This window comes from Scleropages formosus, chromosome 12 (genome assembly GCF_900964775.1).
Source record: "Scleropages formosus chromosome 12, fSclFor1.1, whole genome shotgun sequence".
NCBI lineage: Eukaryota > Metazoa > Chordata > Actinopteri > Osteoglossiformes > Osteoglossidae > Scleropages > Scleropages formosus.
In genome coordinates, this window is record NC_041817.1 from 5440789 (window position 1) to 5452779 (window position 11991).

Genomic DNA, 11991 nt, shown 5'->3' on the forward strand with positions numbered 1-11991 from the left:
TCATGAGCAACTCCGCCTAAGCCAGTCCCAAGCCTGGTTGAAAAAATGAGGAGGGTTGGGTGCTGGGCTAGCCACCAGACCCTGTTGAAACTACCACTGCTAAAGAAACAGCAAGCAAAAATATGAATCAGAATCAGAATCAGAACGAGCTTTATTGCCAGGTATGTTCGCACATACAAGGAATTTGTCTTGGTGACAGGAACTTCCACAGCACAGACAGAATGACAGTGACAAGACAGATGAGAAGATAGAGTACGTGAATAAGGGATGAAAAATATATAAAAATATACAGTACCCAATATTATATACAAAAATAGTCACTAGTTACAAATGCAAGGGAGTGTGAGTAAGAGATATGATGTGATAAAAAGTTATAAATATAAATATAGATAGCATTATGTACTGCACTGGTTTACTCTCTGGGGGGGGCGGGATTTAGCTGTTCATGAGGTAGATGGCCTGAGGAAAGAAACTTTTCTTGTGCCTGGCTGTCCTGGTGCTCGGTGCTCTGTAGCGCCGGCCAGATGGCAAAGGTTCGAAGAGGAAGTGGCCTGGATGCGAGGGGTCTACAATGATTTTGCTAGCCCTTTTACTGACTCTGGACGAGTACAGCTTTTGGAGAGCTGGGGGGGATGTGCCGATGATTCAGCCAGCAGTCCGAACTACCTGCTGTAATCTTCTGATGTCTGATTTCGTAGCTGAGCCGAACCAGACAGTTTTAGAGGTGCAGAGGACAGACTCGATGACTGCGGAGTAGAATTGCATCAGTAGCTCCTGTGGCAGGTTGAACTTCCTCAGCTGGCGAAGGAAGTACAACCTCTGCTGGGCCTTCTTCACAATGGAGTCTATGTGGGGCTCCCACTTCAGGTTCTGTGAGATGGTGGTGCCCAGGAACCTGAATGACTCCACTAATAATAATAATAATAATAACTTATAGGCAAAGCCAATCATAAGCAAACAACAGTGAGAGAAATGTAGTAAACAGAGCTTGTTCTTGTGTTCAGTGAACTCACCCACACACACTGATTGAAACGGTTTGTCTCAAGTGGGGTCGCGGCAAACCCGAGCCTAACCTGGCAACACAGGACGTAAGGCTGGAGGGGGACAGGACGCACCCCAGATGGGATGCCGGTCCGTCTCCAGGCACCCCAAGCGGGACTTCAACCTCAGACCTGCCAGAGAGTAAGACCTGGTCAAACCCACTGCGCCGCCATGGCCCCTGGTTCAATGAACAGCTGGATGTTAAACAAAACTTAAGTTATTAAAACTAATTTGATCAATGTTTGCAGAAAATGACTAGTTTTGTTATAAAAAATGTTATAAACTAATGTTAAACATTATTAAATTAGTATAAATATGTTATTTATTGTTATAAAATGTCAGTTTCAAAATGGCGTCCTCTGGTGGAAGAAATGTATGAGGAATACTGTAATTGCAACAACAATCCTTAGGAAGTGACTCAGAAAAAAAAAAGAAACTACATTATTATAGTTTGGAAAAGCAACAGAATGAAGTACAAAGTTTAAGAATGTGGGCCTTGCGCTCACAATTAAGGAGAGGTTTGGGAAACCTGAAGGGCGTGAAGGAACATACAGTGACAGTAATACAGAGTGACAGTAAAGGCCTTTTGTCAGAGGACACCAACAACAGCCTTCGGTTACGCTCTTGGAATAGGTTTCGTATGGACGTTCACATTACTTAACTGGTAATCAATCAGCCGAACCAATAAAAATACCCCTGAATGGATTCCTAATTTTGTGGCTTTTTGATTTATGTGTAATTATGTCTATGATTTTCATCCTTATTTCACTGGGTATTTACCTTCTGCACACTTTATTACACACCATTTGTGATTCTTCAGAACTGTGCTTCAAAGGTATGCATGTGCCTGAGTGACACTGAAAAAGGTGTAAATCACAATTTATTTATTATTTTTAACCACCTTATTGAACACCCTGAATAAAGCCACGAATATGTGGAAATCCCTTGTTCATGGTAATTTCTGGTAGAAGACGGTGTCTCAAGGACAACAGAGCGAGTTTTAAGTTGATCTTCTGACTATAATCACAGGTCCTACAGGTCTGTGCATGCCTGTAGGTACATTCTTTGTGGTCTGCTATAGTTATTATAACCCCGGCCTCTACCTTTCATCGCCTGCCTCTTTAATGCAGAATGTGACTGTCTGTCCATATGTTTACGTATTTGTTTCTTGGCTACAGCTCGACATAATTTACACAAGAAAAAGCACTCTTTCAGCACGCTTTGTGAGGAGCTCTTAAGAGGAAGTTTGAGATTATTGGGCAGATTAGCCCTCAGAAGATGGCAAACACTTTGTTTTCAGTCAGAGGATGAAATGGCCCTTTGCTGGTTGACCTCGCCCGTCCTTTTGCACTCAGCGGCAGTGGCGACAGAGTCCCATAATTAAATCCGAGCTTCGGCGTCATTTATTGCCATCCACATGCCGTGCCCGTTGCTGCAGTCCCACCCGTTGTGTTTACTTACATTCTTCTGCCTGCCATCATCTTCGTCTCTCTTGCCGGGGCTCCAAAGAGGCGCTCGAACCCACATGAAGTCACGAGAGCGTGAAATCTACAGTGAAACCACACAGCAGTCATCGGCTCGGTACGAAGACAAAAGCCTGAATAGCAGAAATTCCCCAAACAAGAGGGATAGTTTAGCCTTTCTGTTACCACAAACAATATGTACTCTGTTCTGGAAAAAAGATGTGTTGATTAAGATGTTTAGGATGTAGATGTGCACAGATGTAATGAGGCGAGTAAATAAACATCAGTGGTGTGAGTCACTCTTTTCTGGTGGCCACAGTCACAAACCAGTTTTGACCATGTTTGTTTTTCAATGACTTTCTTTTCTATGTCCAGTCCAGAAGGTACAGAAATATCTTGTTTTCCTTAACGGATGCTCATATCCAGAAGAGACACCTTTACTCATTTAGCTGATGCTTTTCTCTAAAGAAACTTACAATATTTTATTTGTTTATACCACTTAGTAATTTTCATTGGAAGAATGTAGGGTAAATACGTTGCTCAAAGGTGCTACAAGAGGAGGGTTTTGAACCTGAAACTTCAGAGATCAGAGGCTCAAATCACTATGCCATTTTAGAGGTTTACAGCCTGATAAGTTTTGCTTATAGTTTATGCATTAAGATTTCACAACTTGAGCAGTGAATAAACAAACTACAATGTGCTTGTTGAAAGCCTTTATCCACCTTATAGAGAGAGGTGAGCAAAACATTACATAGAATGAAAAGGTCTCCACATGAAAAGAAGTGAGTGCAAAAGAGATTTGTTCTGAAAGCCTCTTTGAATGCTGAGAGGGATTCAGCAGCTCTGAGGGGAAGAAGGAGATCAATCTGCCACACTGGAGTCAAAACTGAGAGTCTATGGACTTTTGATTTTAGACCTCTTGAGTGGGATGACAAAGCAGCCAGAGATGGAGGAACACAGGGTGTGATCAGGTCCTGTAGGTATCAGAGTGGAAATCATTTTACTGTCTTATAGGGTGTAGCTAAAGTGTTGAGCTGGATACAGCTACAGGAAGCCAATGGAGAGACAGGGTGGAGAGATACATGGGAACACTTTAGCATGTCAAACACACTCAGGCCTTAGCACTCCAGATCTACTGCAAAGGCATTCATTTTTGTAACTTGCTCCTTCTGTTATCTCCATAGCAAACCAAGGCCCACGGGTTCATCTGCCTTTGGGGGTTCACTTGAATTCGTGACTAGAAGATGACTTCCATGACCTCGGCATTTTTTTCCATCTCCCAGCTCCTCCCGTGTCAATAGGTCAGCTTCCTCTGACCCACCAGATAAATCCCATGCTGTACTGTATGAGTCACCCTTGTTTCATTTTTCTGGCCTTTAATTACGAAGCAGGGATGCCCTTTGGGCTGCTACTTTATTGCCAGCTGGCTTCCTTTCACTTTAACTCTTCAATTTTCTTCAAGATGAGCAGAATAAAGCTCCCAAAAAGACGATGGCATCTAAATAAGTGTTTCCTGTTGGCTGAAACTGCTGTCTATCAGAGTTGCATGGAGCTCAGAGGTGAAGTTCTCATGCTTTAAAGAGGCCTTTGCTCTGCCACTTAAACCCCATAAATATGTTTGACTCTCCCAAAGGCTATTTTAGATTAAGGGACGTATGAACTGTGGATGACATGGTGGTGCAATGGGCAGCTCTCGTGCCTCGAAGTTCCTGCACTGTGGCTTTAGATGCCAGTTCATATTCGACCCAGTCTGTGTGGAGTTTGCATGTTCTCCCCATTTATGTTGGTTTAATCTCATAATCCAAAGCCACATGTTTCAAATGAATTGGTGACACTAAATTGCCTTTAGTGTGAATGTGTCTGATTGTATCTGGTGTCCTGCGCAGGGTGTATGCTGCCTCGTTCCCTGTGCATCCAGGATTGCCTCCGGACCACCATGACTCTGCTTTAGGACAAGTAGTAATTGATAATGGATGGTTGTACAAAGAAAAGACTGCTGTAGTATGTTATTTCATTACAATATTCCATTTGAAAATGATTTCACAATTCTGGTAAGGGTTGATTAAAGCTATCAACAGCTGACACTCTCATTGGCCAAACAGCGTTGAAAGGTCTTGAAACATCTTACAGGCCATGAGGTAATTTGAAAATAGAAGTCACTAGGGTGGAAGAACAAGATCACCACACTCTCCCCTGCACATTCCACAAAATGCTGTTAAGCCACATAAATGAAAAGCACGAGCACTCATTGTTTCACTAGTCTGAAATGTATGTTACTGACAGACAGCAACACAACAAATCTATCAACAGAACTGTGGTTTACGCAAGCATCTCGACTGTGATGTACCTCTGGTGACATTAAATATATTCATTTTGTCTTGAATGCATAAACAGTTAAGATTGTTTCTGAAAAAAAAGATCCTCTTTTCAAAAGCAAATTCTCAGAGGTGGATCATAAATTTCCATATCCATTTGTCATATGAAGATCAAATGGATTGGAGGGTTTAGGGGATGCAGCGGAGATGACAGTGATGCAACAAAGTTCAGATGGATGCTTCTTGGGCCTGTTGTAAAGCTTCTCCTGTTTTGTCACCCTCCACAGGAGTTTTGAAATGAACTGTTTCAAGGCATTCACCCACAGCCTCTCCTAGCGAGACACCCTCAAAGGTGTTTGTTGCCCCAGCAGAGGACATGGCAAAACACATTTCCCACCCCAGGCAAACACTAGCCACATATTAAGAACTTGGAACAAATATGAAAACATGAACACTGTGAAGGATTACAGAGTGATTTTCCATCCATCTATTGTCAACAACTTGTCCATTGAAGGGTCAGAGTGGTCCAGAGAACAGGGTATGACACAGTGTACACCCTGGATAGGATGCCAGTCAATCAAATTGTGCAAAGTTCTTACGACACAAAAAAATTCCCTACATTTTCTAATATTAATTTAATAATGAAACAGCAGATGGTGCAGTGGTTCAAGTTAATGCCTTACATTTGAAGGATCCAGGTTTGAATCCCACTTCCTGCTCTAGTACCATTGCTCAAGGTACTTACCTTGCGCTGATGTAGTAAAAATGGTCCAGCTGTACAAATCTATGTCACTAGTCACTTTAAAAAGCACGCGCACACATTGTTTGAAACCACTTATCCCAAGCAGGGTCACGGGGAGCTGGAGCCTAACCTGGCAACACAGGGCCCAAGGCTAGAGGGGGAGGGGACACACCCAGGATGGGATGCCAGTCCACCACAAGGCTCCCCAAGGAGGACTCAAACCCCAAACCCACCAGAGAGCAGGCACAGGCCAAACCATGCCCCCCACTTTAAAGAGCAGAAAAGGCTAGAGAGCTTACTGCTGTAAATTGCTTTGGAGAAAAGTGTCAATTTAATTTTATCTATTAACACATTCAAGTGCTGCTTAAAGATATTTTCAGCCACAGTTTTAGACTAATGTAATGTACACATTGTATTTTCTATGAGATGCACGTCGCTTTGGAGAAAAGTGTCTGATAAATGAAGAAATGTAAATGTATGTAATGCAACCTATCTTTGTGTACACCCACTTATTTACTTTTAGATTTCTTCATTTATCAGATGCTTTTCTCCAAAGTGACATACATCTTAGAGAAAACACAGTTTGTGCATTACATTAGGAGAAAGAGAGACAATGTTGCAGACATGTGATTCTTTAGTAAACTTAGCTTGTTTCTTTCCACTTTATGCACCAGTGTTCATCGCACGAGTAAGTGCATAAAACTCAGAATAGACTAATCCTGATCACCTTCCCACATTTTTTTTAAAGGTACACAAACATTTACATAGAATACTTTTAGTATTTATGGTATTTGTATTGATGAAGACTACCTAAAGGATAAATAGGAGCACATTGGGTAGTATAATAAAGAACAATTAAATAATTCATAGAGGGGACACAGCGGTGCAGCGGGTTTGGCTGGGTCCTGCTCTCTGGTGGGTCTGGGGTTTGTTTGAGTCCACCTTAGGGTGCCTTGTGGCAGACTGGCATCATGGCTGGGTGTGTCCCTCCCCCTCCAGCCCTACGCCCTGTGTTGCTGGGGTAGGTTCTGGCTCGCCGCAACCCTTCTTGGGGCAAGTGGCTTCTGCAAAAAATGTGTAAGTACACACACACACACACACATCTTCAGAACCGCTTGTCCCTCACGGGGTCACGGGAAACCGGAGCCTACCCGGCAACACAGGGCGTAAGGCCGGAGGGGGAAGGGGACACACCCAGGACGGGACGCCAGTCCGTCGCAAGGCACCCCAAGCGGGACTCGAACCCCAGACCCACCAAAGAGCAGGACTGCGGTCCAACCCACTGCGCCACCGCATCCCCCTAAATGTGTAAGTAATTCATAATAATTTATATTCATTCTTTTGGCAGCAACTTTTCTCCTAAGCAGCTTAGTGTTAAGCAGGTGGGATTCCGACCTGTGGTCTTCAGGTTTAAAGGCAGTAGCTCCAACCAACATGCTGCCCAAGATTTAATAATACAATCAAGAGTAAATAATAATGATAAATGTAAAGTAAAATAAAAAAGTGACTACACTCCATCAAATGGACTGCAGAAATGTTTAAACAAATGAAGCCATTTTACTCAAGCCTTTTCCTGCGGAAGAGGCAAAAAGAAGCCCCCTCTCCAAACCTGGCGATCCTAGACGTCATAAACAACACCAGAACACAGCACGGAGGTGGCCTTGGCAGGACGAGTGTGTTTAAAAGGGCTGGTTACTATAATGACAGGCCAGGCTTGCCAAAAGCGCCTCATTTACACTCCGCTCCCTTTGATGCCTGCAAGAACCAGCAGAACACCAGAAAGCATTTCTCTCATTCACCTTTTTTATAAACCTCTTCCTGCAACCAGCGAGCTCAGCCATCTCTCCTTAGGCCATAACATTCCTGTGACCACACTTGATCAACTAAAGTTGGAATGCCTCTTTAAACACGATGGATGATACACTCATCCCCAAAAAAAAGACAGTGATGCTGCCTTTGGAACTTACGTCTTTTCTTTCTTCCATGCCCCTTTGACCACCTGCCTCGCAAGTTCCTTGGACAGGCTCCAACAAGCAGCCAAGGCATTTTAGTGTTATGCTGTAATTAATCTAAATGAAAGTGGATAAACACGCCTGCTTTGCCTCATTGCTATTCTGGCTTAACAGCTTTGGGCTTCCAGTACCTGCAAGATTTTATCCATTATTTCTCATTCATTCTTGACTGGAATGTAAGGCCCATCTGCATTAACAGACAATTACCATGCATACATGTGTGTCCAGGTAATTTACCTGAGAAGATTTCTGCTTAGAGAGGTGACTTTTTGATAGACCTCTTCCTGCAGACATGCACAATCATTATCCATCCAATATTGTCTTCGTATGATCTTTCATTGACAGGAGGAGTCCCCCAGTACTATGAGCCCCAATATACTAATGGTAGAGTCATACTAGTAAACACAATTAGGAATAACCTGACCCATGTGCTTTGCTGCTCTTTCAGATAATGAAAAGAATTGACAATTTAGGAGAACTGTTCCACCCGGAAGGACCGGAAAGAGCAGGTCAGTTCTACTACAAACATTATTTTGTAATTTTGGACTGGGCCAGCACATGGTGTAGTGAGTAGGGTCACCTTGCACTCAGACCCAGATTTGAATCCCATCTCCTGCTGTAGTGCCATTGATCAGCTGTATTGAACTGATACAGTAAAAATTACCCAGTGGTACAAATGGGTAAATTAAATATGTAAGATACAGTAATATGTGTAAGTACTAGGGTGTCATGGAAAACAGAGCATGCGGAGGAGGCTGGACCGAAGTGCAGGATCATTTATTCAGAGCCAAAGGATTAGACGTGTTCTCATGGTCAGTCAGGTGATTGGCAAACTGAATAGAGGCGAGGATCTGAAGTTGTGGTTGGGGAACAAGGCGCGCGGTAATTTACCGAAGAGACATGGAGCGGGATGTGGGAATCGCAAAGCAAGGTGGGTTTGGGAACACAGACGGGACAGTTGTCTCAAGTGAGATTCCACAACTGGGAAGAGGTTGAAAGGTGTTTTATATAGCTGAGTGCTCCGATTAAAGCTAGGTGCTTAATCTGAGCCAGGTGCTGTTGGTTGAGGTGCAGGCATGGCTGTGACATAGGGTAGCATTTTGGTTAAATTTGGTGGTTTGCTGTTTAAGGGCCCAGGTTTGAATCCCACCTTCTATTGCAGTATCATTGATCATGGTACTTACTGTACTCTGAATTGAAATAGTAAAATTTCCCAGCTGTACAAATAGGTATATCAGTGTAAGTGATGCGGCAGTAGAGTGGAGAGCACTGGTGTTTTGCACTCCAGGGACCCAGACTTGAATTCCAGCTTCCACTACTACCATTGAGCAAGTCACTTTAGCAAAGTGCCAGCTAAATAAATAAATGTAATTAATGCATTGTCGGGGGTGCGGTGGCGCAGTGGGTTGAACCACAGTCTTGCTCTCCGGTGGGTCTGGGGTTCGAGTCCCGCTTGGGGTGCCTTGCGGCGGACTGGCGTCCCGTCCTGGGTGTGTCCCCTTCCCCCTCCGGCCTTACGCCCTGTGTTGCCGGGTAGGCTCCGGTTCCCCGTGACCCCGTACGGGACAAGCGGTTCTGAAAATGTGTGTGTGTGTGTAATGCATTGTCTCCATGTTTTAGAGACTTAGCATCCTTACACACATTGAACCACACTTGTACCAAAATGGTAATTTCTCTGCTTTTCCAGAGTGACTTTACAATTTCGAGAGAAGTCAAAGGTCAGTTTTGGTTTCCCCTAACAGGAAAAACAAAGACTCTTCTGTCATCACCAGTTCTTTCCATTCTTTTCAGTGACTAAAAAATACAACATAGTCCTGAACCACAGGGTTTGAAGGGGACTCTTTTTTGAATCCCTGACACCCAACCACAAGTTCCCCACTCTGACATCCTGGAGGAAGAGATGCCCCAGAGTGTGACCACATTGTACCATATAAAGAGCAAAGAAGTCCCCTGTACAACAACAACCACAATCGTGGGGAATTTGCCACACCCACGCCATCACCATAATCAGATACACCTGGACCCGGCAGAATATAAGGCAGAGGCAAACAGAGAAGGATGCGGAACCTTGTTCGCTGACACAGCTCACTCGTTTGAGTCAGCCTGCTCCTCGCTTCTCATCCTTGTTCCCATTCCACCCGCCTGAGTCCTTCTACCGTGACCTCTACCTTCCTGTGTTCTGATCCGTGTTTTCGTGTTTGACCTGTTGCCTGTATTCACCAACCACGATTCTGGATTTCCTGGTAAACGACGTTTGCAGTACGAAGACCCACGCCTGTCCCCGACCACGGTTCCTGTCCTGTCCCTAAATAAACTCCTGTGTACTCCGCAATTGAGTCCGCCTTCTACTTCCGGACGAAAACATGGCAGAAGGTTCCGCCAAAGAAACGGACTCAGCGGAGATTGATCGCGTCAAGAGGGAGCTCGCCGCACAAGGTAACCGTTTGGGGTCGATGGAGCAAACCTTAAATAGCCTCGCGGAGGCTTTCCAGTCCCTAGTCGGAACAATGCAGGAGCAAGGTATGCTCGCTGCGGTGGAGACCGCCCCCGCAACCGCCTCCAGACCAGAGCAGTCGCCGGCAACACCACCGTCTCCGTTGCCCCAGCCTCCACCGCCTCAAGACCCGCGTCTCCTGCCGCCTGCCCTCTTAAACGGTGACTCCACTCGCTTCGCAGGGTTTTTGATGCAATGCGAGCTGGTTTTTTTCTAGCCTGCCTCAGGTATATGGCACTAGCCTAAACTGTATTACTTATATCATGTCTCTCCTTGCTGGCCGCGCATTAGACTGGGCCACAGCGACTTGGGGGTGTAATTCACAGTCAACCTATGAAGACTTTAAGACCCGGTTTCAAGCCGTGTTTGGGCTGCCCCCGTCAGATGACAGCATAAGTGAAAGACTGTTCGAGATCAGGAAATTGTCTCCTGCTGAACGCAACTACGAAATCAGGAATCGGGAGCTGTTAGCCATGAAGTTGGCATTAGAAGAATGGCGTCACTGGTTGGAAGGTACAAAACATCCCCTTCTGATATTAACTGATCACAAGAACCTCGAGTACCTGCAGCGTGCCCGACGCTTAAACTCTCGGCAGGCCAGGTGGGCGCTCTTTTTTGCTCGGTTTAACTTCACGGTGACCTACAGGCCCGGGACAAAAAACACCAAAGCGGATGCTCTCTTGCGCCTACATGAGGAAAGACCACCCCCTGGTGAACCTGACTACATCCTGCCCAGGACCTGTGTGGTGGGGCCCGTACTATGGGATGTCAACCAAGGGCAGCAACCAGATCCGTCCACTGTACCTCCCGGAGGACCGGGGGGTAAGCAATACGTTCCCCCAGGGAGATGAAAGATGCTGCTCCAATGGGCACACGATCATCCAGCTGCAGGACATCCTGGCTTCAGCTGCACACAAGAGCAGCTGCACAGGCAATACTGGTGGCCGTCCCTCAAGGACGATGTGCAAGACTATGTCCGGGCTTGCCCTGTTTGTGCACAAACAAAGGTTCCAACCCAGAAACCTGTAGGTCTCCTACAGCCCTTGCCCATCCCAAGATGCCCCTGGACACACATAGCTCTCGACTTCTTAGTTGACCTCCCCAGTTCAGAAGGTAAGACTACAATCCTGACCATCATTGACCGTTTCTCTAAGGGGTGTCGCCTGGTTCCTTTACCCAAGTTACCCACTGCTCCCGAAACCGCCGAGCTTCTCTTCCACCATGTTTTCCGGCTTTACAGTCTGCCCGAGGACATCGTATCCGACCGAGGATCTCAGTTCACCTCATGGGTCTGGAGGGCATTCTGGAGAAAGCTAGGGATTACGGTGAGTCTAACCTCTGGTTATCACCCCCAGGCCAACGGGCAAGTGGAGCGTCTCCAACAAGACATCGGCTGATTTCTCTGAAGCTACTGTTTGGGTAATCCCCAGCAGTGGGTGCGGTACTTACCCTGGGCAGAATACGTCCACAACACTCTCACTCACTCATCGACTGGGCACTCACCATTCCAGTGTATTTTAGGGTACCAATCGCCGTTATTTCCCTGGCATCCGGAGCCCAGTGACGTGCCCACTGGGATGCCTGGTACAAGAACAGCCAGATGGTATGGAGAGCTGTGCGCGATCATCTTCTCCGTCGCCAGTCACAACTAAAACACCAGGAGGACAGACGACGACGATGACCACTCTCCATCCTCCCAGGTCAGAGGGTATGGTTATCCACCCGCGGCTTACAAGGACCATACATGTCCAAAAAACTTAGCCCTAGGTACTTGGGACCCTTCAAGGTTCTACGGCGAGTCACCTCTGTCATCTATCAGCTGCAACTACCCCGGCACTTGCGCGTACACCCCTCTTTCCATGTGTCATTCCTGAAACCCATGACCACGGCTCTCCATCAGCCTCAGCCAGCACCTCCCTCTCCC